Below are 12987 nucleotides of genomic sequence, written 5' to 3' on the forward strand. Positions count from 1 at the left end.
AAGCATTCCCACTAGAAGTCTGAAGTCTTTTCGGGATAGATGCAGTACGTAGTGGCTGAGTTTGTCATTGCGCTCTTTGCACATGATTTTAGATGCAAGTCGCAGAGTTTCCTCTCCACCTGCTTTTTGCTCGTACGTCTGCCCGCTTTGGAGCGTTCTTAGAGAGACTGGGACGTTTTCTGTTCTATCAATAGCCAGTCCGACTCCTTCCTTTGCCAGTTCGTCAGCGATTTCTATGCCCTGGTGGCTGGGCACCCAGTAGATCCGCACTGACATTGTCGTGCTCAGGATATCTAGTGCGTCCTTGCTTGCCAGTACATTTTTGGAACTGACCGCTGACGATTGCATGGATCTAATCGCCGCCTGACTGTCTACGAACAGGTTTACCGCCTCACATGGGCGGCCTACTTCCTGCGCAAGGTCTGCCGCCTTCTTGATGGCGAAGACTTCTGCCTGGAATATGCTGCAATGGCTTGGTAGCTTATACGACAGCCTCATCTCGGCGTCTGTACAGTGTATGCCCGCTCCAACTCCTCCTTCCATCTTGGAGCCGTCAGTGTAAATATTGAGGTGTCGAGCGTGGTCCTGAACCGTTTTCCAGTCTTCAGGTCCCCTAAATGTTGATGTTTTCACATCCGGGCAAGTTCTAGGCGTCATGTAGTCAGATACACTGCTCATGGTTCGACCAATTGAACTGTGCCCGTATCCTTTTGTTGACATACTTCCTAGCGCTACTAAGCGCTGTGTGTCCTTTCCAGCGGTCAGTTGCGCGTGGATGTCCAGGGGATCAATTCCAAGTATCGTCTCTAGAGCTTTTGTGGGGGTTGACCTCAGCGCCCCAGATATGCAGAGCATTGCCTGCCGCTGGGTTCTCTCCATAAGCATTTTGTAGGTCCTCTTTTCCATGGCTTGCCACCACACTAAGACCCCGTATAGCAGAGTCGGACGCACCACCGATATGTAGACCCAGTGCATCAGAGCGGGTGAGAGATCCCATGTGCTGCTGAGCATCTTCTTGGATGCATATATATTTGACTTGTGTTTTCCGGGTCAGTTTATTTTTGGGGGATCCATGGCGGTACCTTGTATCTCTTTGTGAAGAGAATGAGGTCCGTCTGATCCGCATTGATATTGAGTCCTATCTTGTCCGTCCACTAAATTCAATCTCCCTGAGCTAAGGGTCGATGGACATACTCCCGTGATAAATATGCTTATGTCGTTAGCATAAGCTGTTATCTTTGGGGCCTTCCTCTCGAACCTTCTGATTAGGTCGTCGATTAGATTCCATAGGAGGGGCGATAGGACTCCACCTGGCGGCGTGCCTCTGTACGCTCCTTTTACCGTGGAAGCGGTGCCCCAATCCGATTGTACCCGTCGGCAACTTAATAGATTTCCAATCCAAAAGTTGATGACGGGGTGCGTGTTAGTCGCTCCTAGGCGCTCCATTATTGCGTTTGTGCTTACATTATTGAATGCCCCGGATATGTCTACGAAGACTCCGAGCGCATATTCCTTGTTGTGCAGGGCTCCCTCAATGGTGGCTACTAGCGAATGCAGCGCCGTCTTCACTGATTTTCCTTTTGTATATGCGTGCTGGTTAGTTGACAGTGATCTGCCCACATCGTTTCTGATGTATAGGTCCAGCGGCTTTTCTAGCGTTTTGAGTAAAAAGGAGGTGAGACTTATCGGCTTGTAGTCCTTTGGACTGACGTGGCTGCTCTTCTCTGCCTTAGGCAGGAAGACAATCCTCTAAGTCCTCTATTGGATTAGGATACAGCCCGTACTAAGACAGGCTGTGTATATTGCCTATAGCCATGGAGTAATGTCTTCTTTGGTTGCCTGCAGCATGGCTGGAAATGTTCCATCATGTCCTGGTGCTTTTATTCCCGCGAAGGAGTCTATAGCCCAGTGAATTCTTCTAGAGGATATGAGTTTATTTGGGAGATGCTCTTCCCTGGTTCTTGTTAGCATCGGTGATCTCTGTGCAGCTTAGGAAGTGCGCGTGCATTAGTACTGTTAAGGCCTCTTCGCAGCCCTCAGTCTAATGCCCGTCGTCGCGTTTGAGCTGACTCTGTAAGGTGGGTTGCTTTGAAAGCAACTTCCGTAGTCTAGCCGTTTCTGCGGCCGACTCTATGTTGGAGCAGAAGTTTCTTCAAGAGCTTCTTTATGCCCTGCGTGTTTCCTTCTTGTCGTTCCTTAGCAGGATTTGTATTTCTCGTTGATTATATTATCCTCCGTCTGCTTGGCGATTTTAAAGAATTCTCTGAGGTTATCGCATTGGAGCGAGAGGTCCGTGTTCCACCAGGATGGTCTGGTCCTTTTCTTGCTTCTTGAAATCGGGCATAATGCGTGATATGCATCCAGTAAAACCTTTGAGAGGGTCTCTAAGGACTTTTCTAAGTCTCCATCGGATTTTACTATGCCCGGACTAGTCGCGAGCTTACGAGAGATTATATCTTGAAACTTTTCCCAGTTAGTGTTCCAGGGGTTCCTAAGGACTGTTGTTTTTAGAGAGTAATTGAACTCGCATTGGAACTGTATGTACCTGTGGTTTGAAATGAATGGTCTCCCCAGGACCTTCCAGTCTGATACCATGATACTTTGTCCCGCTACGAGTGTTATGTCTAGCACATTGGACGAGGTGGAGCCTACAAAGGTGTGTTCCGCCCCCACGTTTGCTATATTAAAATTAGTAGAGAGAATAAAGTCTAAAAGTGACTCACCTCTGTCGTTTAAGTCGGGGCTTCCCCATACGCTGTGGTGCGCATTGGCGTCTGCACCCACTATAAGTTGCTGGTACTTTGGGCCGGGATCTACCAGACTCCTGAGTTATTCCGGTGGAACTGGCCTACCGCGTGCCATGTAGCAGGAAGCTACCATTAGGCGCTTCTTCTTGCTTTCTAGCATCACCACTGTCAGGTCGTCCGAGCTGTAATGAGGCATAAGGTTAGCTTGAAGACCCTTCCGTACGAGTACGGCGGTTCTGTTTCTGCTTACCGATGGTGTGTAGAACGCGTTGTAGTTTGAGGATTTTAGTCCGGCGACGGTATTGCAATCCATGGCTCTTAGACTAGAGCTACATCAGCAGACCCTTGGTCCATGGCAATTAGGAGTTCCCCCGACGCCACTCGACTGGTTGACTATTATCGTCAGGTCACCGTCTTCCTCCTCATCGGACTCATCCAGCGTTAGTTCCTGGGCGTCGTCAAAAATGGTTTCCAGACCAGCATTATACTGCGCCTTAGCCTTCTTTCCCTCGCTTGAACGCTTCGGCCCGTCTCTGCGCAGGGAGCTGGTGCCTGGTTCTGGCCAGCGAAGAAGGCTTTCTTCCTCTTCTTTCGAAATCTGCACGGTCTCCAAGTCCGAATCTTTATAGACAGCGGTACCCGTGCGGCATAGCCTTCTTTTCGTCGTGACATTGGCAGTACCGTTACAACTGACTTGACCTGCTCCCGTCAAATCAGAGGTGTGGCCGCTGGCGACACGCAGAGAGAATTGCTCCCCTCTGTGCCCGCCGGTGGTAGCTGTCACGCCTTCCCCCGACGTTTGGGCTGCCATCCCAACTCCGGTTGCCTCTCCTGTCTCCATCCTGTGAAAAAATTGTTTTTTTTTTCGGGGAACCACCCACTTGCGTTTTATGCCTGCATCGGCATCGTGGGGCAGAACCACTAGCTACAAATTTGCGTCCTGCAATTGGCCAATAACTTTGCTGCAATGTGGCAAGCAATGCTTGTGATCCTGCATGTAAATATTTTCTATGAAAATAAACGACGGTTGCCTTTGTGACTGAATGATCCTTGGGTAACAATATCGGTTGCCTCTTATCGTAGTCCAAGTTTGAGCTCTGAAGACTTCCGCTAACGCGAAGTAATCCATAGAATCCAAGCAATGGCCTTAGTGAAATCCGTTTGCTTTCCTGAGGGCACGGCTTGCCCTGGCTAAGAACCCTATACTCTTTGGCAAAGTAAAGCTGTTGGATACTCCTCAGAAGCAGTACAGTACCAAGGCTGATCTTCTCAACCGAAAGAAGGCCTTTTAACGGAACAGCTGTGGCTTTGAAATTGGCAATGAAACGATAAATGTGTTCAAATACGCGCTGCAACTTATCAAAAGTGTTTATGAAGTTTCAGCTCCAACTAAAGTTGCGAATCGACGCTCTGGAAGATCCTTAACTGCCTCCAGTAGAGAGGGCCAATTCGACGAGCTTTGAAGAGGGAAAGAAAGTCCGTTAGGCCAAACGAAATGATCCTACAATTCTCTTGGGGTACATCCTCGCGACACTACTTCTGCCGGGTTTAAAATTGTCGAAACGTGATGTTAAATCATGTCTTTTGTTATCTCCTGTACTCCCTCGGGGGCTGGCGAATCCATGCCAACACAATAGATGAGTCAGACCTGCAATGAAATGCGTAGTCGAAATCTATACTTTCCTTGACGTTTACTTTAAGATCAGCCAATAATAGTGCTGCTGAGAGTTCCAATCTTGGAATTTTCAAAGGCTTCAAGGGAGCTTCTTTTAATTCTTCATTAACCGCCGATAGCAAATATAAACATGCTCTATACGCTGATAGGCCAGCATCGCAGAATCCATGCAATTTAACGGAAGCCTGTGGTTGCATTGCGAATCGTGGTGTTCTGGAAGACTACCAATTTAGTGGTCAACTCCTCTCACGACGAAAGAATGAGCTCTGGCAATACGTCATCCCAATCCTTGTTAGCACTGCATAAGGATAGCAGAAAGATTTTAGATTTTGTACTGATTGGTGTAATTAGTCCAAGTGGATTTTGCAATTGTTGACAATGCAGTTCATTTGGTGGGTCGATGAGTTGTCAGTATTTGAGAGAAATTAAATAGGAGCTGATCAGACGCCGGATTCCAGGCCAATCTCAAGGCCTTGGCGATGCCCGATGCATCGTGGAGTTCTATTAACTGATCCATGTCGCAGTCAGACTCCCGGATTTGCGGATTGAAAAGTACCCTCGCGACGGTAGTTCCAGACAACGAATTTCTCTCACCTCTTATTCACTTGATCACCAACAGAAATTAAATCATCCTCATAGAAATCCCTACGAAAAATTTGCTCCAACTGGGAATGATTCCTTCTCATCATAAGAGTGCTGATGCATTACTTTTATACCCAAGAAGGCAGCTGGCTTTACTACGGCAGCAAGTGTGTCATCATCAGAATGATTACTAGGATCCTTGACGATGGCAGCTAAGACAGACTTATGAGTTGACGCACTCGGCAGCCCTCCAGACACGCTCCAACCAAGTTTGCAGTTCTGAAGTCTAAATGAATTTGTCCCGTAGCAATTATTTCGAACAAGAGGCCAGCACCAATTAGATTTTCTATTCGTTCTGATCGGTTGAAATGAGAATCAGCGAGCGATATATTTTGCGAAATTTTCAATGATGTGGCATTTATATTGAAATGGGGCTGATAATCAGTGATACTATTAGTCACGACCGCGGAGAATGAGGCACGATAACTTGCATCCCGGGATTTTGCTAGAATGTCGACTGCCTTATCAGAATTCAAGGAAGATTCACGAATCCCAGCGACCTAGTGTATGCGACTTTCGATGATTCAAATTTAATTGGTTCGCTAGGAGAGAAGTTGTGAGGTTTAACGGAGACGCAGAGTCTAAGATTGCTCGGCCAATATTTTCTCCAGTCCTATTTCATCCATACATATATAATAGCGCTTGCAAGCAACACGTAATCAACGGGCAGAATATTTGTGGGTTTTGGTGGAGGGTTTGAATGGCGACAACGTTGGGATGATGAATGTGAACATGATACTAATGCTGATGAAGATGATGTTAATGGCATGAGAGTTTAAAAGTGCATCGGATGATAGTGATTAATATGCAACATGAGTGGTGTTTCATGCGACAAAATATCTCCAGTGCGTTGATCTGCGTTGCTTCAAGCTATGGCCCTTGCGCAAACAGTTTAGGCACAGGTGCAACTTCTTTGCTTTTTTAAATCGAAGATTCAGACTCAAATTTAAAAATCGAAAGCATTTTGCCAAATAATGATCCCTAGCATCACAAAATATACATAGCGGTAGATTTGATCTAGTAGCTGAAGCAATGAATGTGTTTGAGCTATATTTATGCATGTTTTTTTCCACCTGAGTCCTTGATCCAGCTTTCGTGCGACGATGTGAATTAGCAATCCATCCAAGATTTGCTGCGTAGTGGGAAGGGTACGGATTGTTCGCAAATGCGAACTCATGCAATCGCTTAGCTCCTGAAGACCTTTTTCGATTCCTTTTCGACCCCTTTTAACCCAAATATTGCCTGTACGTGTGCCTGAAAATTTAGAACTTTATTATCAAATCGATTGGTCTCTAGACCCATTCCGCCTAAATTTGACCTTAGATATTGTAATTTGTCAATATCGCTTAGCTCCTCATCATTTAAAATGACCATGGTGAACGTCGCAATAAAATCCGGCCAATCAGAATAGGATCCATGGAAACGAGCTATCTACTGAGTTTTTTTTTTTAATTTCTCACTTTTGCTTATAATGTTTGGCACAACACAGATTTATTTACACGGAAATCAGCGGCCGGCTATGTCCACCCAAGTAGTTCTATATGTATGTTTGTGTGTGCGTTTGCTTGTCTGCTTATGACCGAATGCCAGTAAGCGACAACACAGTAAAGCGATTTGTTTAAACAATATTAAACAGCGACCACGGGGTTGCAGACTCTGAGCCAAAGTATCACGTCCTATTCTTCTCTCGTCGGATCTGCAACAACCGATCGAACGCTTGGCTTCAATATATATACGCTTACTATGTACCTATGCTTAACAGATAAGGCGACAGAAGAAGCAGAGAGAGAGCAATAGACAACAAAGAGAAGAGCGCCTAAAAGCGCAGCAGGTGCAGCGCATAATCAGGCGAGAGCGGTCTGCTCCGAACAGAGGCTAATAGACTTACTTAATAGACTTATCACCTATCCGATGCTCAGCATGCATACCGGAAAGGTCGATCAACAGCAACAGCACTACTTGTAGTAGTGGTCAGCTTTTGACATGGGATCAAAGACACGACGGCACATCGCCTGATTGCTGACCGGGTCACATTGATTACCTTACTTGATACAACGACGTCAAAAATGGTGACCATGGCCTACCAAGAAATGTGAAGGCGGATGTCAAGGATGGGACAACACAAAAGATCGAAGTTACTGTGGCCGAACTTCATTTTTGCCTTTCTGTACTATTCAGAATGGGAATGAAGAAGTCTGTGTCTCTTTAAAAGTACAGAGAGGATGTGATCCAAAACGGAGCCAAGCTATAATTGGGGGTCAGGTCAAGGAAAAGCAACACCACTCATAAGTACCATACTAATATTTAAATCAAAAGTTTGCAACGCAGTGATGGAATCATTTCCAACTACATATATGAAGTATAAATATTCTTTATCTGCACCAACAGCCAAATCGATCTGGGCCTGACCCTCTGTCAGATCATCTGTCCATTTCATCACAAACTAGTGTGACATGATGTTATTTTGATTCTTTTCGCTCTAGTGCGCTCTAGGCACATCCAAAGAACACACAAACGAAGAGCCGGCGGCGGCCATACGGATCTTACCAGTGATTTTATCACGGCCACACTAAAAAGAGATTTTTTTTTTCAAAATTTTTTTTCCACATTCCTTTACTTTCGCTCACGTTTTATTCATTTCTTTATTTCCAGCTAATAATTCAATAGCTGCGCTTCTTCTCCTACTGCCTTAGCCAGTTGCTTTCACCTCCCTATATGGCCTCGGACCGCTTTGAAAATTGCGACATTGAAACGGTTGTTTTACATTAGTGTATAAATCGGTAGGATTCGAAATTTCGACAACAAATTAATATGATAGTTATACGAGATACCATTTTTATGACTATTTTATTTGGCTATTGATTGGAGAGTAAATATATAAATGTAGTTATTTAATATATCATTAGCATTGTTTAAAGGTGCCAACACCCGATGAACCGCATCAATTTCTGCAAATATATTTCATTTCGTCGATGGTGGATCAGCTGAATGTGCTTTGCAATATACAGTTAACTCAACTCAACTCATGCTGTGGTTAATATCTTCAAAACAGCATTGGAACGAACGCCATCGGATACGTACAAATTTGTTATAAGAGCGGATTGTACCCCAACAGGTGAACATGTGCACTTACCGTTAATGATGTTGCTGCAATTATGGTTTGCGATCCAACTAAATCGCGAGACATTGTCGTTCAGCAAAGAAGCAAAATCATTATCATATCTTATCATTTATTGACAAGGCAAGACGGATACTACATCACGTTGAAGATGGTCGATTACAGGTAAAATATTCGCACACTAATTCTTGTAATTATTATTTTCCATTAATTTATTTTTTTTTTTTGCGTTTTCAAGCGTATCAACAAATAAAAATCTAAGCGCAATGAATTACTATGCGTATCGTATAATGAATGCCATTCTGAAGTGCCGTCGGCTATATACACCTGCGTGATGTTATTCATTCAGATAGTAACGTCTGATTGGACGTCTGACGATTCTCCCATCATCTTATATCGGAAGCCAACGCCACAGACACGAATACACTCAAGATGCCAAGACGTACGTGCGGAATTATGGACCTCCGGTTTTTTTTTTTAAGTTCACATGCAATCCGAAGTGGACGGATATTGAATGTGAGTTGGAACCGGGCAAAAAACCGCAAGATCGCCAGGACATATCGCCAGAGTATTTCATCACAAACTCAAGGTTACGATGGATGTGCTAACTAAGTATCAAGTTTTTTTTGACACACGGGATTATATGGTGGAATGACAGTAGCGTGGACTACCGCACGCTCATATCCTAATTTGCTTGGAGCATGTTGGTTGGATAACATCTTATCAGCGGATACAGTTACGGATTCCCATCTACACGACATTGTGACGACACAGATGGAGCATTGACCGTGCGGTGCATTAAATCCATTATCCCCTTGCATGGCTGAAGGAAAGTGCACAAAACGATATCCGCGACCGTTAGTTGCTGAAACAGTCACTGGATATGGATGGATATTTTTTAATCACCAAACGAAATGTTACATAAAACGAAGCCATTTGGTGGCGAAACGGAGCTCTCCGTGTTTGCTAGACAGTTAATGAAATTGCTCATCAAGAAATTTTAACACCTGGTCATTTTTTGATTGGAAGACCGCCCTTAGAAACCAAAATGAAAAAATCGAAAAAATAATCGATAGATCACGAAATCCAAAAATTAATATTTGCATTAACATTTCAAAAAAGAAATATATGGATATGGAAAGTTCCTAATACGAAGGGCCAATTGAGTTATTATTGGCCGAGATGGCTTTTGGGAAAGGTGAAAAAGTCCATAAGGGGACTGATGTTAAGGTCCCAGTGGCTACACTAAAGATGCAGGAAGGATTTATCACAAGACCCGTTACCAAAATTTGTCTCTTGGAAAGAATAAAGTCTTTTGACAAAAAGAAGCTGACCGACCATGAGCCAAAAAGACAAACTAGGGCAACATCAGTAATTTCCAAGATCGGTTTTGTCATGGCGATGTTGTTGTTTATATTGAGCTGTAAATTTTCTAGGGCATTGCATACAAATTTAAAAACAAGTTCAAGGATACATAAAACTACAGTAACAGATTAGGATCCGCTAGAAGATGTTGTAAGTACTTTTTGATATTTATAATTTGAAATGTACTTATTTTAGAATGATTACAAAAAGGTAACGAAAAAGGTTTAAGAAAGGCTTCATAGCTTTGAAGAGCAATGTAGTCTAGTTTTAAATAATATGCAATTAGTTATCGGAACTAGAAGAATACAATAAATAAATGCAGTCAAGATCCTGCATCAAGCGTGTCCCATTTTCCCGTTCGGAAAACACAGACAAGACTCTCTGACAAACCTTAAACTTTGGAGCCTTCTATATTTCAATCGTTCATTGCCATCTTTGTTTACATTTTCATAGTGAATGCTCAAATTTTCACAGCCTAGAAGAATTCAGAGTTCGCCTAAGAACCGGCAAAACAAGTCCATCAAATTTGAATGAACAACCGATAAGGAACAAAATGCAAAATTTCGGAACGGCAAACCCTTATGAACCATCCGTTCAACGGATAGAGGAGGCAGACGGGTCTTTGTGAAAAGACCCTATAACTTAAATTCATTATACATATTATACACGTTTTCAAACTATACCTGACCTGTTAGATTTTAAAGTAGTAACCAACTGGAGCCCCATGCAGATGAATTGCCGCTACGCGGCTCTCCCCTGATCAAACATTGGAAGACGTTCTCGCCTTTATACAAGGGAAAACCAGAGCTGATAAAATAAAGATTAAGGTGGAAAAGTTTAAATTTTCTTACGCTAGGGATATTTCATCTTTTAAAACAAATGTCCCTAACGAACTCTTTAACACTATTTGCTTTACCAACTTCTGGCCAGAGTACGTTGTTGTTAAGGAATTCGAAGCGAAGAAAAAGAAAAAGCGCCCTGCAGGAATAACTCTTCCCAGGCCTGATCATACCACTGCGCATTCTACGTCTTCCAATCTCGACCCAAAAAGCTAACCTACTCCCTATGTATTTCCTAGCAGAATGCAAGAGGCTTACGTAGTAAGCTTCCTAACTTGTGTTCTAAAAGCCTTTCGTTTGCTTCTCAGGTTATTGTGCTCACAGAAACCTGGTTAAAGCCGGAGATTCTGAGATATCGGCTAGATCGCGCGGGGATGGAGTTCTTATAGCGGTTGACTCCTCACTCACGTCAGAATTATTAACTTTCGAGGAATGCAACGATGTTGAATTCCTCTGTGTGAATCCATCTATCAAAGGTAGCCCCATTTTTATTACATGTTCCTACATACCTCCATTCTCGGAACTTTCTATTTATTGGAATCACCTTTCCGCTCACATGGTTTCCAGTAGACTTTTGGATAAAGACCAGTTGGTAGTCCTAGGTGATTTTAATATCCCTGGTGCTATTTGGTGCTCAAATAATTCCACCAATACTCTCCTAGCTTCTACACAACATGACTTTATCGCTGGCTTGTTCGACATTTCGCTGTCTCAAGTCAAGCATGTGCAAAATTCATCTCTGGTCCTGCGAGAGTCAATTTAGCAAGGGTGGCGCCTCTGACGCAGCCCGAAGATCCATATCATCCTACTTTCGATGTGACTCTTGATATTGGATCTGACTTACAGAATATATCTGACTGTCAAGCCAAAAAAGTTCTGTTTTCACAAGACGGACTTTGAACGGCTGAATATTGGTATATATGAGTTCAATTGGTCCGATCTATGTGCACTGACATGGCAGTTGCCGTGGATATTTTTTACAATGCCATGAATTAATTTTTTACTGAATGTGTTCAGTTTTACCATCCGCCAATCTCGAATAAACCGCCGTGGTTTACTAAAGAATTGAGCCGACTTAAAAATACAAAATCTAGGCTGTATGCTAAATTTAAATTCACCGGTTCTTAATCTGCCCTTTCATCTTTTTTTATCAGCTCGGTCAAACTTTACTGTGCTGAACGCGCAGTTTTATAAAAACTATTTAACTCGTTGAAGGGCCCAGTTCTCACAGGACCCAAAACTTTTTTATAACTTTGTTAACACTAAACGTAAGCCTAAAACAAATCCTCGCTTTCATCTGGTAGCGCGCCAGTAATAATTTCCTCTTACTGTTTTCTATATTTCCTATCGCGCCTACTAACACTTAACCCAACAGGCACGTCCCTGGTTTCATACGGGCCACTTGAATGTACTGACCGTACTGCATCAACGTCCATATTCATTTTAATATAGGGCCAACAATCTGCCGTAAGCTGTATGTTTTCTGTTATTGAACAGCCCAAAATAGTTCTTAACTTATGGTTGGGAAGCTGAAGTTAACGCAATGAAATACCATTAAAGCGTATAATCAGCGACTTTCTTTTGAAATTTTAATTTTTTATGTCAAATATAAACATGCTTAATCTCAAGACCATTTATACATTAGTCAATAAAATTGCCCATCAAGAAGTTTTAACACCTGGTCATTTTTTGATTGGAAGACCGCCCTTAGAAATAGTCGAACCGATGCAAAATAAAAAAATCGAAAAAAAAATACGATAGATTAAGACTTATTCAAAAATGGAAAAATTAATATTTGCATGCACTTCAAAAAGAAATATATAGATATGGAAAGTTCCTAATACGAAGGGCAAATTGAGATATTAATGGCTGAGATGGCCTTTGGGAAAGGTGGAAAAGTCCATAAGGGGAATGATGAATTTTCTAGGGCATTGCACAAAAATGTAAAAAACAATTTATTTAATAGAGAGGATAAATAAAAATACCGTAACAGATTTAGATCCTCTAGATGTAGAGATTGTAAGCACTTCTTCGAATTTAAAATTTAAAATGTCCATATTTTATTTATATTTATATTTATACTAGCTGTACCCTGCCACGTTTCTCTGTGGCATATTGTGGTTAAGAGGGCACTTCTGAATACATCAATGTTCCGGCAAAATCATCTTCCTGGCATAAGGTGAAGAAGGCAGTCAGAGTTGTCGCTGGCGGATTCAGGACTCTTTCTTGCACATTTCTTTCTGTGAAATAGATACGTTGACCATTCTCCAAATGGACTGCCAAGTGAACTAAAGCTGGATAGCGTTCATGAATGGGGAACGAACAAATTCTCCATGCAACCTCGTTGCTGCTTATGTATCTTCCAGCCTGGTATTGAGATATTTCATCGACAACTCGCTGTCACCATTTTCTGTCTGAACACCAAAAACTGCCATATCGCTGCCTTTATTCACGTACTTGCAGATATATTTAATCGATTTCACGGAATTGCAATATTCTACGTTGATGTGCGCTTTGTATGATTTTGACAATAGTGGTGAACCACCCAACGATTGTCTACCTCAATATCACCAATTCTCATGTTTAAAGTTGCCGAAGTCC

General features: G+C 42.7%; 1 long non-coding RNA gene across 1 annotated transcript in view; it reads left to right on the forward strand.

Moving 5' to 3' along the window:
- LOC147644545 (uncharacterized) overlaps positions 1 to 9337 on the forward strand; it is a 17804-nt gene extending 8467 nt beyond the window's left edge. Inside the window, exons 2-3 of the long non-coding RNA XR_015270315.1 lie at positions 7717 to 8347; positions 8421 to 9337. This is a non-coding gene — a long non-coding RNA (uncharacterized LOC147644545). The remainder of the gene's footprint in view (positions 1 to 7716; positions 8348 to 8420) is intronic.
- The last annotated feature ends 3650 nt before the right edge of the window (positions 9338 to 12987 follow it).

This window comes from Drosophila serrata, unplaced genomic scaffold (genome assembly GCF_035046125.1).
Source record: "Drosophila serrata isolate PLE 108 unplaced genomic scaffold, ASM3504612v1 contig_160, whole genome shotgun sequence".
In the NCBI taxonomy this organism is placed as follows: domain Eukaryota; kingdom Metazoa; phylum Arthropoda; class Insecta; order Diptera; family Drosophilidae; genus Drosophila; species Drosophila serrata.